The sequence below is a fragment of the Delphinapterus leucas genome, unplaced genomic scaffold, assembly GCF_059928025.1.
Source record: "Delphinapterus leucas isolate spDelLeu-1000000601 "Yukka" unplaced genomic scaffold, BTC_Dleu_Yukka2 spDelLeu_asBTCV2_sq31, whole genome shotgun sequence".
Taxonomy (NCBI): Eukaryota; Metazoa; Chordata; class Mammalia; order Artiodactyla; family Monodontidae; genus Delphinapterus; species Delphinapterus leucas.
In genome coordinates, this window is record NW_028322240.1 from 4788697 (window position 1) to 4800243 (window position 11547).

An 11547-nucleotide genomic window follows, 5' to 3' on the forward strand; every position below is an offset into this window, starting at 1 on the left:
ACCTTGAGTCCAGTACAAATTAAATATCCCAGAAAGAAAAATGTGGATAAAGGAGTTGTGCTACTTACGTACAATGGAATATCACTCAGCAATGAAATCAATGTCATCAGGCCTGTAGCAGCAAATTGAGTGGATTTAAGTATGATGATTCTAAGAGAAATATGTCACACAGAGAAAGGTAATTATCATAAGATATCACTAATAGAGAGAGTGTAAACTTGGCTACACATAAACTGAATTCCAAAACCGAACAGAGTCTCACATTTAGATAAAAACTTATGCTTGCTTAAGGGGAAAGTTGAGTTGCGGTGCTGTATAAAACCAGAGATTGAAATTAGCACACATACCGTTCCATAAGCCAAATATGTAATAGACAAGACCTACTCTTTGCTCAACGAAATAGACTCATCCATGGTGTATCACCTCACACCTGTTAGAATGGGCATCATCAGAAAATCTACAAACAACAAATGCTGGAAAGGGTGTGGAGATAAGGAACCCTCTTCCGCTATTGTTGGGAATGAAATTGATACAGTCACTGTGGAGAACGTTATGGAGTTTCTTATAAAACTAAGAATAGAATTACCATATGATACAGCAGTCCCACTACTGGGCATATACCCAGACAAAACCATAAATCAAAAAGAGACATTCACCGCAATGTTCATTGCATCACTATTTACAATATCCAGGTAATGGAAGCAACCTAAATGCCCACAGACAGACGAATGCATAAAGACGTGGTACATATATAAAATGGAATATTACTAAGCCATAAAAAGGAATGAAATTGGGTCATTTGTAGAGACGTTGATGGATCTAGAGACTGTCATACAGAGTGAAGTAAGTCAGAAAGAGAAAAAGAAATCTTGTCTATTAATGGCTATATGTGGAACCTAGACAAATTGTACAGATGAACCGTTTTGCAAGGCAGAAATAGAGCAACAGATGTAGACAACAAACGTATGGACACCAAGGGGGGAAAGCTGTTGGGGGGTGGTGGTGGGAGGAGTTGAGAGATTGGGATTGGCATGTATACATTTATATGTATAAAATAGATAACCAAAAAGAACCTGCTGTATAAAAAAATAAAATAAAATTCAAATTACAAAAAGTAAAACAGAAAAAATATTCTTCCCTTCACATACATGTATTTATATGAATAAATTATTTCCATGCTTATATCTGTAAATACAAAAAAGAGGAATAAAATCTACCTTGAACCAAAAAAGAAAAAAAAACAGAACCCACCAGCTACACAGAGGAAAACCGTATCAGGGCACTTGCTCCAGTTGTAAACAATTCTGAAGTTGGTCGGTGGTGGGGAATCATCTCCCATTCAGCCAGCAGGCCCCACGCAACAAGCGTCCTCATTGCAAAGCTGGGGGACCGTGCCGAGGCATCTGTGAGTAAACGTGGGCTGAGCCCCAGGCCAGCTGCTGCTGAAATGTTCCCACCCTTCCCAGGTAAAACACCTGAATATGTACAAGGACTTGAAAGCCTAGAGGAAGGGCCATGGAGCCACATGAGCGACAGCATGCCAGCCGACTTGGTGCCTGCAGGCCAGCCAGGATGGTCCTGGTCCTGGGTGCTCTTCTGGAAGCTTTCCATTTCCCTGCCTGAGATACCCCTGCTGTCCCGGCCCCCACTGCTTTCTTCCTCACTCACCTCTGCCCAGGGAGAAATTCCAGCGGCAGGTATGGGTGACACATCCTCTTCTTTAGCAGGTGGCATCTTGGCAACTGCTGCAGAAAGTCCAGCAGAGCCCCACTCACACTGGGCCACCCACAAAGCCGTGGCCTCTCACTCCCTCCCACCAGTCCAGCCCCAAGACTGCTGACAGGGCAGAGAAAATGGCGTCAGGCACAGCTGCAGGGGCTCTTGCTGCCTGGAGCGGTGTTTATATTGATCTGAACCCAGGCACACCTGGGGAGGGCTGGCCGGCACGGTCAGGCTTCCCAGGCCAGCCAATAATCACCCCTCAGGGGCTCACAGTTGCAGAAACTGGAACTTGCTGAATCGGCCAGGTCCAAGGAACAGGTGTGGGCTCCTGAGAGTCAGGATAGACAAGGGGCTGCAGCTCTGGCTTGTTTTCTAATTATATTATCTGGCCCATGAGTGGGAGACAACTTAAAGAAAACCCTCTCCTAATGAGAGGAACCCAGGAGTCAGGGAGAGGAGGGGTGGCTGGTGGGTGGAGACAGAGGCCTGGTGCCCCGGGTGCAGTGGAAGTCTCTGGAAGACCAGGTGGAGGGAGGCCACACAGAGTGATGCCCAGGGTCACAGACCTGTCGGAGCTGCTGTTTGTTAGTTCAAGTCCTGCTCTGAGGTGCTCTGTGTCAGATCTGAGTGACAGGTGAGCTGGGAGTGCTCTGCAATGAGGGCGATATGCACGGTTCCTGTGTTCCCAGCCCTGCCATGGTACCTGCAAGGGTAGCTCTGTATCCTGGGAGGGGCCTGACCACGAGAGCCCCGTTGGCTGGGGTGGGGTACCTGCCCAGGTGAGCTCCATATCCTGGGATTGGCCTGACCTCGAGAGCCCCATGGGCTGCTGGAGTCCTGGTAAAGGATGTCAGGACAGTCAGTGAAGCCACCGAGGATATACCTCCAGTAGTTCCTAAATCCTACACCCTGCTGGTCATTCTACCAACCACCAGGACATGGTATTCTGTATTAGTCTTCAATGATGCCTTCTTTTGTATTCTATTAGTCCCAGAGTCACAAGAAATTTTGGCTTGTGAGTGGCAGGACTCAACATACAACTAAAACAATACTTCCGGGCCGTGTTGCCCCAAGGGTTCAAAAATTCCCACACCATCTTTGGGGAAAGCTCAGCTAAAGACCTAAAAGTTCTACCTCTGGAAAAGGAAACACTCCTTCAATATGCAGACGACATTCTGATCGCCAGCCCTACTAAGGAGACCTCTGAACTACGAAGCCAATAAAGGATACAAGTTGTCCAAGAAAAAGCTCAAATATCACAGACTACGGTGACCTGCCTGGGCTTCATTCTCACAGAAGGTCGGAGAAGCCCATCCCAGGAAAGGGAAGAAACAATTTACAGCCTTACCCATTTCTAAAACTAGAAGACAGCTTAGGGGTTCCTGGGGAGGCCAGGGTTTGCTGCTTCTGGATCCCTAACTACAGTCTACTAGCTCGGCCTCTATATGAAACACTGAAAGGAAAAGGTGATGATCCTTTTGAATAGAATGCAGAAGTGGCCTTTCAAGAATGGAAAGAGCAGTCAATTCAGACCCTTGCCCTGGAACTCCCTAATTTAGCTAAACCCTTTGACCTTTACATTCCTGGTGAACGGTGAATCGCCACTGGAGTATTAGTGCAAAACCTGGGACCACTTGAAATGGAACAATGCAAGAATGCGATCCAGGTAGGATAAAATACGGTCACCAAGGGGCTTGGCCCACCGCCACATCTGGCCAAGATACTGGCAGTATCTGATAACCTGGAAATCAGCAGCCCAAAAGGCCACCTCCCTCCTAAGGGAAAAGGAACCCTCGTGGTGATCCTAACCCCCAACCATGCCCTGAAGTTGCAGGGTTGGCTCCGTGGGCACACTGATCTTGAGGGAGGAGGCCCTCCAACTCCAACCTCCATAGAGATAACCGGGGCAAAGGGGCACCATGACGACTCATGTGAAGGTGTCTGAACATGCAAATTTAACGCTCATTTCCCACCAGGAAGAGGAATTAACCAAAGGCTCAGCATGCCCGGCCTGAAACAGATTAGGGCCTGAAGCAATCCTGCGGTTTTGCGGCCAGCTCACAAGAAAACGAGTTGAAGAAAGGAGCTCAGGGGCACTGTAATTCACAAACCTGCAGAGTTATGAATGTCAGCTATCGTCCAAAAATATACTGAAGTAAGTCTTCGAAGAGGACTTGAAAGCGGGGCAGAATTTCAGGAAAACGATTTCAGGGGGTAGACTGGAATTGCACTTAAAGCATAGGAAAAGAGGCCGAATGTCGACAAAGATGCACTTGGCCAAAAAGGGCGTATGCGTTTTTTCCTGAATATATTCAGGAAAAAACGCATACGCCCTTTTTGGCCAACCAAGCAAGCGTGTAAAGGAAATCTGCACTACAATGAAGTCTCACTGCCCCCCGGTCAAAAGGGCCATCTGAAAAAAGTGTAAAATCCAGAAAGACAGGACAGGTCATGGAGAACAGGGAGCCTTGTTATGCTGATGGGCGGGATGTAAATTGCCGACAGCCACTCTGGAGAAATGTATGGTGTATCCTGAAACACGTAGGAAACAAAGCAACACAGCCTATGTCACTTCGACTTATGGTCCTATAGCTTAGGGAAATTAAAATCAAAAACACACAGCCACCCCAAAGTTTGGGATGGCTCTGTTTACAAGAACCTCGTCTACGGTACAAGTTAAATATCCGAGAAAGGAAAAAATGGATAAAGAAGTTCTGGTACGCACGTACAATGGAATATTACTCAGCAAAGAAATCTACGTCTTCAGGCCCATAGCGGCATAATGACTGGATTCAGGTACGATGATTCTACGAGAAATAAGTCACACAGAAAAAGAAACATCATAATATATCAGTAATACACGGAATGTAAACTTGGCTACACATAAACTAAATTACAAAACAGAACAGGGTCTCAAATTTAGAAAACCAACTTATGCTTGCTTATGGGGAAAGGTGAGTAGGGGTGCTGCATAAAACCAGAGATTGCAATTAGCACAGATACCGTCCCATAAGCCAAATATATAATAGACAAGACCTACTCCTTGCTCAACGAAATGGACTCAACACCCCATATTCAACGCCTTGCAAGATACCTGACAAATAAGAATCTTAAAACCCATGGATTTATATGTCTCCATAATGAAATCAAGCGTGTGTACAACGGCCTAAACACAGCAGTGAAAATCCGATAAATCCCATTATCAAAATAAATTTCAAAAACAAAACACAATGACAGTGAAATAGAGAGCAATTCTTAAATAATTCATTCAGGGCTTGTGATGCAACCTGGATTTACCACATCTACACCCAGAGCTGGGTGAGACATAAGGCTGGACACTTCGGGCTGATAGCATTGGTGAGGTTCGGTGAGCAAACGCAGACCCTTTGAAGTCATACTGCATGGTACCCATTCCATGGGTCCCAACTCTCCAGGTTTAAGGGATTCTTCCTTCAGCTAAAACATGCATGGGAAACCCACAGTACAGTGCACTGTGTGACCGGGAAACGTTTTCAAATGCATCTCAGTTTTCGTCCCCTGGTACTCGGGTTCACCATTCCATACGCTTTACTAACACTCTCCCCACTTGGAGAGTCAGTGCCTTTAACCTCCTGTTTGGCACAGTTTGCAATTTCTGCGCAAGATGAACAGGCATAGGGAGAACCAATGAGAGACTAGCTGTTGGTGTCTGCACGGGCAAATTGAACGATCATTTCCCACCAGGAAGTGGAATTAACCAAAGACTCAGCGTGCCCGGCCAGAAACATATTACGGCCTGAAGCAATCCTGCGGTTTTGCGGCCAGCTCACAAGAAAAGGAGTTGAAGAAAGGAGCTCAGGGGCACTGTAATTCACAAACCTGCAGAGTTATGAATGACAGCTATCGTTCAAAAATGTACTGAAGTAAGTCTTCAAAGAGGACTTGAAAGCGGGGCAGAATTTCAGGAAAACGATTTCAGGGGGTAGACTGGAATTGGACTTAAAGCATAGTAAAAGAGGCAGAATGTCGACAATGATGCACTTGGCCAAAAAGGGCGTATGCGTTTTTTCCTGAATATATTCAGGAAAAAACGCATACGCACTTTTTGGCCAACCAAGCAAGCGTGTAAAGGAAATCTGCACTACAATGAAGTCTCACTGCCCCCCGGTCAAAAGGGCCATCTGAAAAAAGTGTAAAATCCAGAAAGGCAGTACAGGTCTTGGAGAACAGGGAGCCTTGTTATGCTGATGGGCGGGATGTAAATTGCCAACAGCCACTCTGGAGAGATGTATGGTGTATCCTGAAACACGTAGGAAACAAAGCAACACAGCCTATGTCACTTCCAATATGGTCCTATAGCTTAGGGTAATTAAAATCACAAACACACAGCCACCCCAAAGGTTGGGATGGCTCTGTTTACAAGAACCTTGTCTACGGTACAAGTTAAATATCCAAGAAAGGAAAAAATGGATAAAGAAGTTCTGGTACGCACGTACAATGGAATATCACTCAGCAAAGAAATCTACGTCTTCAGGCCCATAGCGGCATAGTGAGTGGATTCAGGTACGATGATTCTACGAGAAATACGTCACCCAGAAAAAGAAACATCAGAAGATATCACTAATACACGGAATGTAAACTTGGCTACACATAAACTGAATTACAAAACAGAACAGGGTCTCAAATTTAGAAAACCAACTTATGCTTGCTAATGGGGAAAGGTGAGTTGGGGTGCTGCATAAAACCAGAGATTGAAATTAGCACAGATACCGTTCCATAAGCCAAATATATAATAGACAAGTCCTACTCCTTGCTCAATGAAATGGACTCAACACCCCATATTCAACGCCTTGCAAGATACCTGACAAGTAAGAATCTTAAAACCCATGGATTTATATGTCTCCATAAGGAAATCAAGCGTGTGTACAACGGCCTAAATGCAGCAGTGAAAATCCGATAAATCCCATTATCAAAATAAATTTCAAAAACAAAACACAATGACAGTGAAATAGAGAGCAATTCTTAAATAATTCATTCAGGGCTTGTGATGCAACCTGGATTTACCACATCTACACCCAGAGCTGGGTGAGACATAAGGCTGGACACTTCGGGCTGATAGCATTGGTGAGGTTCGGTGAGCAAACGCAGACCCTTTGAAGTCAAACTGCATGGTACCCATTCCATGGGTCCCAACTCTCCAGGTTTAAGGGATTCTTCCTTCAGCTAAAACATGCATGGGAAACCCACAGTACAGTGCACTGTGTGACCGGGAAACGTTTTCAAATGCATCTCAGTTTTCGTCCCCTGGTACTCGGGTTCACCATTCCAGACGCTTTACTAACACTCTCCCCACTTGGAGAGTCAGTGCCATTAACCTCCTGTTTGGCACAGTTTGCAATTTCTGCGCAAGATGTACAGGAATAGGGAGAACCAATGAGAGACTAGATGTAGGTGCCTGCACGGGCAAAAGGAACGCTCATTTCCGACCAGGAAGAGGAATTAAACAAAGGCTCAGCAAGCCCTGCCAGAACCAGATTAGGGCCTGAAGCAATCCTGCGGTTTTGCGGCCAGCTCACAAGAAAACGAGTTGAAGACATGAGCTCAGGGGCACTGTAATTCACAAACCTGCAGAGTTATGAATGACAGCTATCGTCCAAAAATGTATTGAAGTAAGTCTTCGAAGAGGACTTGAATGCGGGGCAGAATTTCAGGAAAACGATTTCAGGGGGTAGACTGGAATTGTACTAAAAGCATAGGAAAAGAGGCAGAATGTCGACAACGATGCACTTGGCCAAAAAGGGCGTATGCGTTTTTTCCTGAATATATTCAGGTAAAAACGCATACGCCCTTTTTGGCCAACCAAGCAAGCGTGTAAAGGAAATCTGCACTACAATGAAGTCTCACTGCCCCCCCGGTCAAAAGGGCCATCTGAAAAAAGTGTAAAATCCAGAAAGGCAGGACAGGTCATGGAGAACAGGGAGCCTTGTCATGCTGATGGGCGGGATGTAAATTGCCAACAACCACTCTGGAGAAGTGTATGGTGTTTCCAGAAACACGTGGGAAACAAAGCAACACAGCCTATGTCACTTCCACTTATGGTCCTATAGCTTAGGGAAATTAAAATCAAAAACACACAGCCACCCCAGAGTTTGGGACGGCTCTGTTTACAAGAACCTCGTCTACGGTACAAGTAAAATATCCCACAAAGCAAAAAATGGATAAAGAAGTTGTGGTACGCACGTACAATGGAATATCACTCAGCAATGAAATCTACGTCATCAGGACCGTAGCGGCATAATGAGTGGATTCAGGTACGATGATTCTACGAGAAATAAGTCACACAGAAAAAGAAACATCATAAGATATGACTAATACACGGAATGTAAACTTGGCTACCCATGAACTGAATTACAAAACAGAACAGGGTCTCAAATTTAGAAAACCAACTTATGCTTGCTTATGGGGAAAGGTGAGTTGGGGTGCTGCATAATACCAGAGATTGAAATTAGCACAGATACCGTTCCATAAACCAAATATATAATAGACAAGACCTACTCCTTGCTCAACGAAACGGACTCAAAGCCTGGGAATATACCTGACAAGTAAGAATCTTAAAACCCATGGATTTATATGTCTCCATAAGGAAATCAAGCGTGTGTACAGCAGCCTAAACGCAGCAGTGAAAATCCGATAAATCCCATTATCAAAATAAATTTCAAAACCAAAACACATTGACAGTGAAATAGAGAGCAATTCTTAAATAATTCATTCAGGGCTTGTGATGCAACCTGGATTTACCACATCTACACCCAGAGCTGGGTGAGATATACGGCTGGACACTTCGGGCTGATAGCATTTGTGAGGTTCGGTGAGCAAACGCAGACCCTTTGTAGTCATACTGCATGGTACCCATTCCATGGTTCCCAGCTCTCCAGGTTTAAGGGATTCTTCCTTCAGCTAAGACATGCATGGGAAACCCAGAGTATTGTCCACCGTGTGATTGGGAAACGTTTTCAAATATATCTCAGTTTTCGAACCCTGGTACTCGGGTTCACCATTCCAGACACTTTACTAACATTCTCCTCACTTGGAGAGTCAGTGCCTTTAACCTCCTGTTTGGCACAGTTTGCAATTTCTCCGCAAGATTAACAGGAATAGGGAGAAACAATGAGAGACTAGCTGTAGGTGTCTGCACGGGCAAATGGAACGCTCATTTCCCACCAGGAAGAGGAATTCACCAAAGGCTCAGTGTGCCCTGACGGAAACAGATTAGGGCCTGCAGCAATCCTGCGGTTTTGCGGCCAGCTCACAAGAAAGCGAGTTGAGGAAACGAGCTCAGGGGCACTGTATTTCACAAACCTGCAGAGTTATGAATGACAGCTATCGTCCAAAAATGTATTGAAGTAAGTCTTCGAATAGGACTTGAAAGCGGGGCAGAATTTCAGGAAAACGATTTCAGGGGGTAGACTGGAATTGCACTTAAAGCATAGGAATAGAGGCAGAATGTCGACAATGATGCACTGGCCAAAAAGTGCGTATGCGTTTTTTCCTGAATATATTCAGGAAAAAACGCATACGCCATTTTTGGCCAAGCAAGCAAGCAGGTAAATGAAATCTGCACTACAATGAAGTCTCACTGCCCCCCGGTCAAAAGGGGCATCTGAAAAAGTGTAAAATTCAGAAAGGCAGGACAGGTCATGGAAAACAGGGAGACTTGTTATGCTGATGGGGGGGATGTAAATTGCAAACAGCCACTCTGGAGAAGTGTATGGGGTTTCCTGAAACACGTAGGAAACAAAGCAATGGAGCCTATGTCACTTCCACTTATGGTCCTATAGCTTAGGGAAATTAAAATCAAAAACACACAGCCACCCCAAAGTTTGGGACAGCTCTGTTTACAAGAACGTCGTCTACGGTACAAGTTAAATATCCCAGAATGTGAAAAATGGTTAAAGAAGTTGTGGTACGCACGTACAATGGAATATCACTCACCAATGAAATCTATGTCATCAGGCCCGTCGCGGCATATTGAGTGGATCCAGGTACGATGATTCTAAGTGAAATAAGTCACACAGAAAATGAAACATCATAAGATATCACTAATACACGGAATGTAAACTTGGCTACACATGAACTGAATTACAAAACAGAACAGGGTCTCAAATTTAGAACACCAACTTATGCTTGCTTATGGGGAAAGGTGAGGTGGGGTGCTGCATAAAACCAGAGATAGAAATTAGCACACATACCTTTCCATAAGCCAAATATGTAATAGTCAAGACTTACACCTTGCTCAACGAAATGGACTAAACACACCATATTCAACTCCTAGGATTACACATGACTAGTAAGAATCTTCAAATCCATGGATTTATATGTCTCCGTAATAGAATCAAGTGTGTGTACAGCTGCATGAAGGCAGCAGAGAAAATCCGATAAATCCCATTATCAAAATAAACTACAAAAACAAACACAATGACAGTGAAATAGAGAGCAATTCTTAAATAATTCATTCAGTGCTTGTGATGCAACCTGGATTTACCACATCTACACCTAGAGCTGAGTGAGACATAAGGTTCGACACTTTGGGCTGATAGCATTGGTGAGGTTCGGTGAGAAAATGCAGGCCATTTGAAGTCATACTGCATGGTACCCATTGCATGGATCCCACCTCTCCAGGTTTAAGGGATTCTTCCTTCAGGTAAAACACGCATGGGAAACCCAGAATATGGTCCACCGTGTGACCGGGAAACCTTTTTAAATGCATCTCAGTTTTCTTCCCCTCATACTCGGTTTTACCATTCCAGACGCTTTACTAACTCTTTCCCCAATTGGAGAGTCAGTGCCTTTAACCTCCTGTTTGGCACAGTTTGGAATTTCTGAGCAAGATGAACAGGAATAGGGAGAACCAATGAGAGATTAGCTGTAGGTGTCTGCACGAGCAAATTTAATGCTCATTTCCCATCAGGAAGAGGAATTAGCCAAAGGCTCAACATGCCGTGCCGGAACCAGATTAGGGCCTGAAGCAATCCTGCGGTTTTGCGGCCAGCTCACAAGAAAGCGAGTTGAAGAATGGAGCTCAGGGGCACTGTAATTCACAAACCTGCAGAGTTATAAATGACAGCTATCGTCCAAAAATATATTGAAGTAAGGCTGCAAAGAGGACTTGAACGCGGGGCAGAATTCCAGGAATACGATTTCAGGGGGTAGATGGGAAGTCCTCTGAAAGTATAGGAGAAGAGGCAGAACTTCGACAATGATGCACTTGGTCAAAAAGGGCATATGCGTTTCTTCCAGGGCCCTCATTAAAGAGGGTAGGAGGCTCCCAGCATGCTTCAGTGGCCAACAGAGGGCCTATGTCGCCAAGGCGACGTGAGCCATCCAGGCAGGAGTGACCTCACATCAGAGCGCCCACCTCACAGAAGGGTAAGGAACCCAGTCATGATCAGACTCTCACCAGAGTGCCCACATAAGCAAGGGGCTGGGAATCAGGCACGAGTGTCCTCACACCCGTGGGGCCACATCATCGAAAGTTGAGGTACCCAGCACATGTGGCCTCAAACCAGAAGACCCACATCACCATGGGTCTCAGAGCGAGGCAGGCAGGATTAACCTCAAAACACATGGCCCATTGTATAAAAAGGTGAGGAATCCAGCAGTTGGAACATCCCAGCAGGCGGCCCAGAGCACCGAGGCTATGGGATCCAGGCAGTGATGAACTCACAACAGAGGGCCCTCATCGTGATACTGTAAGCAACCCAGCCGTTGTGACCTCAGAGCACAAGGCCCACATCCCCATGGGGAAGGGAACCAAGCAGGAGTGTCATCGCACCAGTGGGCACACAA